Consider the following 12,753-nt stretch of genomic DNA (forward strand, 5'->3'; position numbering starts at 1 on the left):
TATAAAGTTGTTGAGTAACCACATTTTAGCACCTAAGCTTGAAAATATTAGTTCCAATGTTTTGGACTTTATTCTTAGCGATCATACTGCATTTAACTATGTAAACATTTAGCTTATTAATTCCTTAAAATTTCTGTTATGAAAGCAGTAATCAATAAATTTCCCACAAAGTTTTAGAGGAGTCAGGGTGGAGGATTATCCAATTGGAATCTGAATTGTGCAAATAGCAGTGCAGAAGGGTTTTTCATTATTGGCTTGTTAACCAGAAAATTCCTAACTTCAAGGATCCAGGTAAAAGGAAGAAAAAGTCTTCCTCCTTTTGAGAGACATTGGTTATTTAAAACTTAGGGGGGTTTTTGCCTTCTACATAAGTATCATCACTTTGTGTTTTGTTTTCAAGTAAATGACATATGAATTGAGTTTTTATGTCTTTCTGCAAGTCCATTAGTAGCTATGGGAAGGAAACAGTTATCAAACAGATGAGCACACCTACTGTATTATTTGCCACTCAGGTTAACACATCCCAACTTCTTTTACAGATCTTCTGTGTAGTGTTTGTCTGGTCACATCTCCTTTCAGGGGCTCTGTTTAGTCATCTATAAAACAGATAAAATATTTCTTACCAGAATAATCAGATGTTTACTTTATTAATATTTTTAAGTACTTACACATTCCTAGATTGGCACTAAATAAATCAAAAATACTGCAAACAATTTGCAGACTCCTTATGTAACAAGTCTCATGAGATAGTTTATTAGCAAATACTCAGTGAGAAAATGAGAACGTTACCCACATATTAATGTATACATTGAACATTTTAAAAACTCCATTCTTAGAATCATCTTTTTTTTTTAAATTTGGCACTAGAACTTGCTTAGCAGCAGCCCCCACTATTGGTATTTACACTATAACCTATATCTACTGCTTCATTAGTGTTAATGCATCAATGTCAGGATGTATTTTTATATCAGTAAGATTTAACATACTCCACAACTCATTCTTTCCAATAAATCAGTGATGGGAATCCTAAAAATGCTGAGCACTCTCTTCTCAAATTTGATATTGTTGCACTATTGCTGATCTCAAAACATGCAACTGTTTCACCCTAATGCAAATGTACTTTTTAATCTATACCACGTAAAAAACCTATTGATGAGTCACCTATTTGTCACTAGTTTTATAGCATTTTAATATAATCAGTTCCCAAAAAAGAGACTATTTTCACAGCCAAACACAAAAAAAATTTGGCCCAAAGCAATCACAACAAAATAAAAATACTTAAATCTGGAACAAAACCCATAGTGTTACATAAGTCATAGGCACACATACACAGAATACATAAGGTTATTAGGTTGTTACATTTTAAATGCAGATATTCTTTAATCTATAGAGCCTCCATCATTGATACCACTCAGTTTTCAGAATTCTTCTTGTGACATGAAATAAATTTTTGTGTTTCACTGAAATCAGTAAAGAATTCAAGCAACAAAGAGACAGTTGGGGAAAAAAAACCAACCCTGTGCAGTTACATGATCTCCAAATTATATTAAACTGATTGAAACAAATTAAGAAAAATTTTAAGCAGTCAAAGAAATATTAAGGGAAGTTAAGATATCAACATCCACAGAAGAAAAGTGGATGTTGTAACTAATAGTTCAAAAAGCATCTGATTCTTCATTTGCTGACTTGTTGTATGTACTCAAAATTCACAAAGGTAACAAAACAAGGAATGAATGGGTAAAGAAAGCACAGTAAGGACCAGATCTTGGATTCCTTATTCAGGTGTTTTTCTTCTGATGATAAAACTGAATAGAGCAGATGTTTTATTAAACACCTCCTTTAGTGAGTCAGCTACTTTAATACATTTTTGGGGTCACGTTTTGTGGTCTAGTTTGTTCTCACTACATTGCTTGAACATCAAAAAAAGACTGGATACCTCTCTCTAGGTAGAATTCCCTGATCACAAAAATCACTCCCAGCTGGCTGGAATCCAGTACAATGAATTCCTGCAGTCTAAGTTAGTAACTGGGACAACAATTCCAGCTGGTGGACTGCCTCATGTGGATCATAACTAGGGTAAGGAGTTTGAGTGGTCCCCTTTTTGTAATGCTGCAAGGGCTGATGTAAAAGTGAATTTCGAATCTGAAAGTTTTAAGTATTTCCCTGCTGCTCCTTTGCCAAGAAAACCAGTCCATTATCATTAAGTGTTGTGAATCATCATTTCAATGGCTTTATCATACAATTCTTACACAGGCAGCGCTTATAAATAAACTTGATTATTTACAGTAGTAAAGCCCAGATGCCTAAAATCATCCCCTTGGTCCCTACCCAGGCATCCCCTGCTATAAAACATTGCTGATTCACAATTCCAATGTTTGTTTTATTTTTTTTACAATGCTTACATGCATTAGTAAATAAAAGTAAATTATGCTGTTTCTATAAGTAACAGGAGCACTGTTCTACAAATCTCAGTAATTTTTTAGAATAATTTGATAAACCTGTTAATGCTAATGAGACTCCTGCTTGTGCAAGGATGGCCACATCAGGGACTGGTCAGGAATATGGAAAAAGCAGAGTACTGTGACTAATATTGTTAATGCCTCTTTACACAAGATTACAGAGTCACATTCTCAAATCCTGAGGGGAATTTGGCTTAGTAGCTCACTCTCTTTGATACCTTTAAAGAACAGACTGTAAGGTGCTAAAAACATTTATTTGGCAAGAAAACAGTCTGAGACACTGCACAGCATGTTTCTCAAAGTATCTACTTAACTTATTTCTTTTGAGTAGCAAATTACTTAGAAAAGTGATATTATAAACAACAGACATTTAATGAAAGAATGGTTAGACTGTAGAATCCTGTGGGGTTTTTAAAAATTTGGTAAAAAAGTATTAGTAGCAATGAGTTTATTTTAGAACCTAATTAAATAAATACACCCCCCATATAATAAGATTATTACCTAGTTAAATATTTTTGAAAGTACATTTGACTAATGTTGCTAATTCCCCTATACACAAGTTTGTATTCTCAAACTGTAAAGAATGTAGAATTTAATGATTTTTTTTTTAAAGATATGCCAATGAAGAATAGGTGTTCTGTCCTGAAGAGAACAAGAACTGACAAAATTACTCAGAAAATTTAAGAATTAATATTATTTTAGACTATTATGACACTATAACACTATTTGGTTTAGGCAAAATGCTTATTATTCTTAAAGCACTTAGTCCTGTCATACTCTGTTACCAGTAATTTTTGTAGCACTGCTCCCCAGGAGGGAGCTGCTCAAATACAGAAAAAAGCACTCCCTGGAAAAGCTGTGTGACTCCTCTCTCTGGTAGTACTTTTGTTACACAGTATTTTGACTAAACCATTTATAACTCTTTTTTAATTTAGGAATTTTTTTTATTTCACATCTGTTTGATTTGTTAACTTATTAAAATACAAAAACAGGATCTCCCATGCCAAACCAATCTACTGATCACTCTAGTACCATGTCCTTCCAGCTGCAGTCGGCAACTTCTATTTCAGAGAAAGCCAGTAAAGACATATGTACCTAGAAATTGTGTCACTTACAACTTGAAGAAACAACTCCCCCCTCACCTCTAAAGGTTCTTTGTTTAAAACATAAGGCACGAAATTTAAAAGCAAATGGCTCCCAGAGGCAGATTATAATTTTTCTGCCTTTCACAACGGTGAGTACTTATTCTCTTACATAGTCCCAATTCAGCAAATAGGACTACCAATTTTTTATTTAAGTGGCCATATTCTGTCCTTCTGTTCTACTTGGTAACAAACTAGTAGTTTTGTCATACTACTGACAATATGCAATATTATTAAAAAAATGAGAAGTAGAGACATAGCTGCTTTTTCAATATCACCAGTCAACTTCCCTTATCCTTATATAAGATTTGAAATCTCTTCATCAGAATATACCAGCCTGTACCCTATGTCTGTGTTGAATCCAAGGAGGAGCTGTCCCTTTCACAAGCCAAATTCTGATTTATTCCATATCTAGGGACATTTCTTTAAAAGATTGCAAAGTGAAAAAATTATGTGGTATTTTTTTCCTCGCAAATTACATGAAGGTGTGCACTGAAAACACTTTAATTTTCAAAAATGATAGCAAATGAATTGATATGAAAAATATACCATCATATAAAATACAGTATTTAGTTATAAAATTTGTTCGCTCTAGCTTTTCTTAATAAACAAATTTTTTTCTGACTTCATACTATGGGAAATCACACGGATCTTTTATTCTAGAAAGATTAATCAGTTGACAGAGTCTAACTTGGCAGAGGATTCTGCTCTCTGTAGTTCTATATTATAAAGACTATTTTACAGCTACACTTCATTGTACTTTTTAAATTTTTTAAGGCTCTTATGTATCCCATTCAAATCAATTCTCAGCACATGCTTGTATGATCTGTCTATTCAATTTATATTAAAAAATAATTCTTCATACTTTCCAGGTATTTACAGTAATACACATAAGAGTGAGTCGATACTGAAAGTTTTGTGTCAAATCTAACATGACAGTAGCTGAAATCAGTGAAGACAGATTTTCAGATTTGTTGTCATAGCTCTGCCACATACCGTTGGTCTGCTTTCTCTAACTTGAGATGTCAGGGCCTTTTTTTAAGACCGATTGCTTCCAGATGTACGGGATAGTGTCAGCAGAAAGAGAAGGCATACTTCCCACCGGCATAACTGAAATTGTAGTGAAAAAGCAGCCTCTGCAAATTAAAGTCAATCTCTTTAACGTATTTGTTTCTTCTGTCCTCTGTTACATACTTAATTTTTCTTTCTTATGTTTTTAGTCAACCACCAGAAACACAGAGACATTTTGCCTGTGCAATTTCTTAGCCAATGCAATAAGACTCTGTTTGCTGCCTTATTCACGGCAAGATGATACCCTTATTCACACTGAAGAACACCCGCCCTACTGAATGGAATTCAGTGAAGCCATCTGTAAAGTGACATAGTCACCATATGAAAGATCTTTTCTAATCCTTGCATACAGCATGCCGTTATACCATAACAGGGGCTGGTTCATGCAGTTATTAATGGAAATAGAGTATGACTGTGCTAGATTGCAAGTTCACATTCTCCAGATCATTAGTATGTAACTATTATCTGCACATGACATTAGAGCTCTTCAGTGACCTGTGAGAAATACATCTGAGGATTTTATTTCCTGTGTTTCTTTACAGATTTCTATTGGAAGAGAACACTGCCATTATTGTAGTCTTTTTGTGCATATCAGCAGGCAGCCCAAATTTTAAATGAGTACAGAAATGAACCGTGTTGTAGGTCAGCAGAGAAGGACATTATCCAAGGAGCTTTGGCCATTCTTCCTGTGTTATTTGTCCTGCTAATTCAGTTCTGCAGAGCTAGCAGTCAAGCCCCATTTGAAAATATGATAATAGATAAGAAACTCTGTGTTTATTACAGAGCTCTTCTAATGTCTATTCTATACTTCAATGAAACACTGAGAAAAATACTACACTGGAATCCTAAACAATAAACCATTAGACTATGATGCTTCATAGCCAAATATAATGTTTTCAAATGTTTCAGAATAGTTCTTAAATTCCTATATTTGTATTTAAGGCAACAGTCTTGCAATTATGAGCATGTGAAACTGCAAATTATAATTAACATTTGTTTTATTGTACTGCTTACTACATAAACAGAGTATTTTTCTGAAGAAAATTTAAAAAGGTTCCCTTTTCAAGGGAAAATATTTACGAAGAAAACATAACATATTCCAAAAAACACTGATAGAGTCATCAAGTGAGTATGTGTTTTTCAGTAACATAATATCAAATTAATTTGGTTTTAGTCAACAGGAAAACTAAAACACATTATAACCCATATAACAGTAAGCTCCATCTTCTTATGCCCTTAAGTCATTAGTTTTAGATACACAGAATCTAGAAACACAGAATTTAAGAGAACCAGGCAAGTGGAAGGAGAAACAGGAGACAGATTCACCTGGTGATGATGACCTATTGAAGAGAATGTGGAGCTAAGACCAAAGTTTTTTCACTCTTTCTACATCACAGGCTTATTTTAACATAGCTTAAGAGATAAAGAGCATTATTTTGATCACCTGTGATGTAGGGCCTGTCTTCACACAAACAGATTGCAGCCTGTCACTAACATACAGTTCCCTTTCACAGATCCTCACAGGCATTTCCCCCAGGACATCTGGATATTATTTTTCCCTGACATTATTTTTCATTTCTTTATTTATCTGCAGAACACACATAGCAGAGGCAGAAATTCTGAGACTCCTCTGTATTTCCCATTGACAATGCTCAACGTTCAGAGAAGAACTAGGGGAAAAAGGACAATTCAATCTTCATTGGCCATTCAAACACTGGTAGCAAACACTGCCAACAAAATTACCGGTTGGTGCTTTCCATAGTTAGCCAATCTGCGATGTAAACTTCTAGCTATATTTTTGGGGGACTGGACACATACGGTTAATTCATGAAACACAGTGCTATTATCTGCCATTATATATTTTGTCACTAGCTATGTGAACTGGAATTAAACTGATGAATCAGAAGCAAAAGGCTCCATCACTCACCACAAGCCCCTGAATAACATCTTCCAAGCGTAATAACATTTGAACCCTTCACATGTCATTTTTAAAATAACACTGTTCATTGCAGAGTTACATCTGACCCTTAGTAGGGCACTACTTATACTACTAATAGTTTTTATTGACACTTTAAAAATAGTTGTTGTCTCAATCAAGATAATTGTTTCTTGACTAATTGTTCTTCTGTGGCTACAATTATGTTGTCGCAAATTTTGTTTTCACATTGCAATTTACCACTGCAGTTTATACCATTATAGCAAACACTGCTCGAGGGGATTGTGAAACAAAGACAACAAGACAATGACTTCTCTCTGTGCACATGAACTGTCCAGATCAAGTATCTCCTTTGGTCCAAGAGCAGACCTCAGAGAAAAATAATGTAACGCAAACATTTTGCAATATAAATTGAATGCTAGGAAAAAAGAACACTGCATTTTTATGTTTTTACTTTTGCTTTTGCTTTTTAAGGACAAGTCACATGAAAATTAAGAAAATATTTACCCTGAATTCTTTGTACAGGTATCAGAAAAACAACTTGGCACTATAGGAACAAATACACTTGTGAATTAAAGTAAGTTTATAAAGTACAAGTAGCTTTCATGAATTCTCTGGTACGTATCAAAGTCAGTGGTTTTATTTCATGGTGCATTAAGTGGTAACATTTAAAAGGTAAAATCCCATCTCCTAAAGCGTGTTTGCTAACTCTCTGGGTATGGAGATGTGAAATGAAAGCATTGTTAAACTAGCTATGCGGTCCTCTAACTGGACCTGATACACAAGTGAGCTGGCTGTATGCCAAGTGGTCTTTGAAAGTAAAATCAGAACAATAAAGACATCAACATGTTCATTCCCATCTGTTTTGCTCATCACTTGCAAAAATCACTCCATACAGAAAGCTAGAGATGTGTCTTTAACTGGGTCTTCTCTGTTTCCTGCTTCCACTTTACCTTGGATTTATATGGGGCATGTGTGAATGGGAAGCATCGTAACCTCTTTATTCCCAAAACACATTATGAAATATTTAGATAAAATTTTTCCAACATGTGTCAGAATATTTAAAAAAAAAAAAAAAACCACCAACAAAACCACACCCACCAGAAAAGATGACTCTCATAGGATTTTTTATATAGATAGCAAATTTCCAAACTTCCAGAGTAGGAACATCTTTAGAGGATGAGTGAAAAATCATTTAAATTTTTGTAACATCTATCTTTACAGTAAGCAAATACACTTTCAGTCTAGACTGGCCCTTTTAGTGGGTAAGTTTGAAAAACTGATGCATTGAAATCTGAGTTTATTCTCTTACACAAAATCCTGCCTTTCCTTATTTTCCTTTAAGCTATGCACTGGCTTTTTGAAATTTCAAACTGAAAAAAGAAATTATTTTATGTGCTTGTGGATACCAGTGTCTAGAGACATTCTCACCATGAGAGTTAGATTTTAATGCCAGAGTTCGGGAATAGACTAAAAACCAAATAGTGATCCTACCATGTTAAACGACATACCTATGAAAAAGCTACCATAGAGGAATACAACTACAGAAGTTTGATGGTCTGGAAAATTACAAGAAATTATATATATACTCTGTTTTATAGTCACATAAAAATACATAGTGCAGCTGATGCTGGTGGCCAAAGCAAAAATTATCACCCCATTGTATGCAGCATTTGGTTAATTATTCCTTATTATGTTATGTAAAACAAAACTCTGAGTTCGTAAATACTAATGTGGGCAACATACCATCTTTTCAACACATATAAAGCAATTCCCATTTATGTAGAGACTTGTGGTAACACATACTGCCACTAGAGGATAGTGTTGTCATATTACTATGCATCCACATTAAGTACATGAAGTTACTATATAGTTCAAGTTACTTACTTTCTAAAGCCAGCAAAACAAAGAACATTTATATTTCAATTAAAGATATATTTTTTTTGCCTGACAAACCCTGAAGCCTTTTTTTGATCAAAACCAGAAGGTTCATCATACATCTTGATGAAATACCTGTGGGATTCTGTGCTATTGAAAGCATCTTTGTTTTGATTATTTTTCAAAGTGTCTTTGCTTTCATTATTGTAGAATGTTCCTACTTCATTGCAGCATTAAAATAATTTTATTTGCTTGATGAAAAGTGAGGCTGTTGGTGAGAGTTACAGGTATCAGACTTGAAAATTGACTGACAGCCTTCTGAGGACTAGGAACCAGATCAGGCCAAGCTCGGGTATACTCATGGCAATAGCAAGGAATTACACCTTCACTTGGGCAAAGCAGAGATAAATCAGCTGCAGACTTCAATTAAAGCATGTAGACAGAACTTAGAAAAAAAAACTTGCACAAGTTTGAGGAGTACACTGTATCAAATAAAAAGCCACAGTAAATTGCTGTCATCAGGAATAAGCAAGCAAAGGAGGAGCAACTGCCCTGGTCAACCCCCCGGAACTCTACCTGATGCAGTACAGCTGTAAGTTTCTCCATGTTCAGAATAAGAATTCTAATTTCGGGAAAAAATTAAAGTCTAAAAGGTGGTGTCTAAATCATAGTCTGGTGGTGATGTGGACATTCTTCTTCAATAGAAGGCCAGAACACATTTTACACACTTGTTTTCAGCAAATGAAATCTACACTGGAACACAGTCAAGTCATTTAGATCTATGCTTGACATACTGAACATTATACTGTTCAAAACTAGAGAGTGTTTTTCCTTAATGTCTATTATGTGTTCACAATACATGTTTATATTACTAATATGCCAATACCTAAATTAATGTGTGTATTTACTCAGTTATTTTGTATTGCTTTAACTTAAAAAGTCAATAGGTTCAGCAATGGTTAGTATTTATAGAAAAGCTCCATCCAGAGAATAAAAGTAACAGTAAAAGTGGCTTAGAAAATGGGACCTACGAGAGGAGTGAAGGATCTGAAAGAGTGCAGGACTTGATAATTCTCTGGATACATGGTAGCTACAAAAATATGATCTTCTACTGCTTAATGTATCCACTAGAAGGAAGACTGGAAGAAGCACAGGAAATATTAATTAAATCTTACATTGAGAAGAATTAGAACATATATTATGATAATTCAGTAATGGATGGGAAGCTAAGCAACAGACCCAGTAAGGCGCTGTAAAAACTTCTTTACCAAAGTTTTTTAAGTAAATTTAAATGTCCTTGTCATAGATTATTTAGGGAAAAAAAAAAACCTGACAAGAGCAATAGGTTACCCTGGATTACCTCTTCATGTGAATTCCACCTTTCCTACATATTTATAATTCTTTTATGATCCTCAGCTGCTGTGATCTCTAGTCATTTACAATCTTACTAAAATCAATACAAACTGGGAAAATGGTATTGCATCAGACTGGTCCACTAGTTATTAGTAATAGTAATATGGCATTTTTAGGAAAAGGGATCTGAATTAGGTATATATAAAAGCTATTAATAACTAAGAAAAAATCTGTCACCTTTCTTGGATTTTTATTTATTTATTTATAAACACATAAACTTATCACACTTTCTCTATGGTCTTGTGCAAAAATCACCATGTAAATAATTCCCTTATCTCTTCTTAGCTATCAGTTCATCAGTAACATCAGGCAACACTGAATTGTGGGGAACTCTCCTAACAATTTCTGAAAGTTTGTTCTCAGTACTGAAAGCAGCCACTAGAAAAAGTAACTGGTAGTTACTAAAAAAAAGAAAATCAAATTCTTCAGCTTTGCCACTCCACAACTGAAGCATTACATGAGTCTTCCAAGTAGAGTGATTTCAATTCAGTTAGGATTATAACTTTATTAAATTTCATTAGGTCATCTTAATTGAAAATTAAGTGAATCTGAGTAATTTTGAATCCAGCAAACTCCAATAACATTTTACAGGGATTTTTCCTTGTGAACTGCTTTTTTATGCCTTACGTTTGTAGAGATAAAATCACCTTACTGTGGTTGTTCTTGTAAATGCATTTTACTCCCGTTTTAGTAGATTTTTGTAGCAACGTATGTTAATACCCAAGCATTACAGTTTACTGATTGTTGATGATATTTAAGCAATAAAATTCTGCATGTGACCTCCACACTAAAGAAATCCATAAAACCTTCTATACTATGATCTTCTATACTATGAAGTGCTTCATTCAGATAATTTTTTTTTCCTCTGACTGCTGAAACTTGTTTTAAGTTGTCCTCATTTTCTAACAAATGGATTTCATTTTCTCTGAAACCTTTATATGCAATTAAATAGCTGTTGCAATGTCAGAACATGTGTCCTGGATTGCTCAATTACGTCATTGTTATTATTATTACACAATATTATTATATCTGCATTAACAAGATACTTGGCTGAAGGCATAAGTGTCCAGGCACCTTCAGTTTTGTTTTTAAATGTACATTATTAAGCCACTGTGAATAGATAACTGCTGGCAGGTATCTTTACAGAAATGGCCAACAGCTTTCACAAAAAGAAGTCCAAATACATTGTCAACAGAGATATTAAACTCTGATCTACAAAATATCTCTAACCAGCAATAAGTCTTTTTGTTGCTTTTGTATGGGTAAGGAGACCTGAAACTGAATTTTGGGTTCTGAAGCGTGACCACTCACACGTTAACCAGGGGTATGAGTTGAATTTTTCTTAAAATTTAATCAGCAAGTTGCAGAGGTATTAAGAAAAGTAAGAACCCAAATTATTTGCTCCTATATTTCACCTTTCAGTCTCTTGAATTTTGTGATACTGCTATGAAAGGTGTACTCCAATTGCCAGTGACCATGGAGGACCTGGATTTTTAAGGTCAGGGCCACAATGGGCTCTCCTAATTCAGCCACTCTTTGCATAACCTAAAGAAGGAAAACAAGAACATTTAATATCCCACCTTATTCCCCACCTCATCTTTAATACAAAGGCTATATCTGAGGTTGAGTTGGACTTCAGGATTTACTTACACCCCTAAGTCAGTCAGGGTTGTGAAAATACCCTTCTGAATGAGCTAGTTGTGCTGGTAAAAGTGCTACCGTAGATGTAGCAATACTGATACCGGCAAAAGTGAGACACAGTTTGTCTCACTCAAAGAATTAGAATAAGCATGACTGCAAAAAAAATCGCCTCCTAAGCCAGTTTAAGATCCGCCTGTACGTGTTTATCTGTACAAACTCTTTAGAGTTTCTTACAGAAGGACGAATACTACAACAGAAAAGGCCTTGATCCTGGTCCTGAAGGTCAAAAAAAAAGAGCAGTCAGAGCAGCAGGGAGACCAGTCTCCAGCAAATCCTTAGAGATTCTGTAATTGATGCTGTCAGTTACCTATCAAGCATTGGTTGCCATAGCTATAGCTCCTCAGTCCCTGTGTACTGCAGTAATACAATCTTGAAGCCACAAAGGCATGAAAACTGCAGGGATCTGTATCAGAGATAAACAGCCAAGCCTTTGGGTGTTTTGGCCAGTGATACTACCTGATATTAAAAAAAAAAAAAAAAGATAGATTAAAAAGAACTTTTATTTTGCAAATGTCTTGGGTCAAGGACTACACCTGCATGCCATTTTCTCCCAAGCACATAATTACTTTCCCAGTGTATAGAAACTGCCCATTCTAAGGGAAAAAAAAAAGAATCAATACTTCAAAAGAGCAAGACTTTCAGAGATGTTAAGAACTTAACAGCTAATACTGACTTGTTTTGGCTGTAGGCTTTAATTCTGACAACTTTTCAGATCACATTGTTCATCAATTTAAAAACAAAACAACTCCGCCAAATGATAAGACTATAAATTATGGGTTTGAATGGCTTAAGTTCTAATGCAATAATTTTATTGTGCCTGGTGGAACTGTTAACTAAGAATGTCAAAACACTGTCCAAACCAAACAAAATTCTCTAGATATTTTTGGCCATTTTTCTGGCATTGACATTTCCACTGACTTTGAGGGAGCTGCACCCGTTTATATCAGCATTCAGCTCCCTAAATCCAAAACACCACCCTATTCATTTCATAGCATTAAGTGATTTATATTATCAAGTACTAGATTAGTGTAGCTGTGTTAGCTGTAATAAACTATGATACAAGTTACTCTTCTTTGCTCAGACTCCCTCTTTTGCAAATGTATTTTGAAGCAGTGATAAAACATATTAATGTAGTATAGATTCTTATGCAAAA

General features: G+C 34.5%; 1 long non-coding RNA gene across 3 annotated transcripts in view; it reads right to left on the reverse strand.

The window, feature by feature from the left end:
• Positions 1–12,753, reverse strand: part of LOC140652892 (uncharacterized) — a 50,011-nt gene that overhangs the window by 25,969 nt on the left and 11,289 nt on the right. For 2 of the 3 annotated variants that reach the window (XR_012042972.1, XR_012042971.1), the window contains exon 2: positions 494–596. This is a non-coding gene — a long non-coding RNA (uncharacterized lncRNA). Of the gene's footprint in view, positions 1–489; positions 597–12,753 lie in introns of all 3 variants that reach the window. The other variant, XR_012042970.1, reaches the window with a different exon arrangement.

This window comes from Ciconia boyciana, chromosome 6 (genome assembly GCF_034638445.1).
Source record: "Ciconia boyciana chromosome 6, ASM3463844v1, whole genome shotgun sequence".
In the NCBI taxonomy this organism is placed as follows: domain Eukaryota; kingdom Metazoa; phylum Chordata; class Aves; order Ciconiiformes; family Ciconiidae; genus Ciconia; species Ciconia boyciana.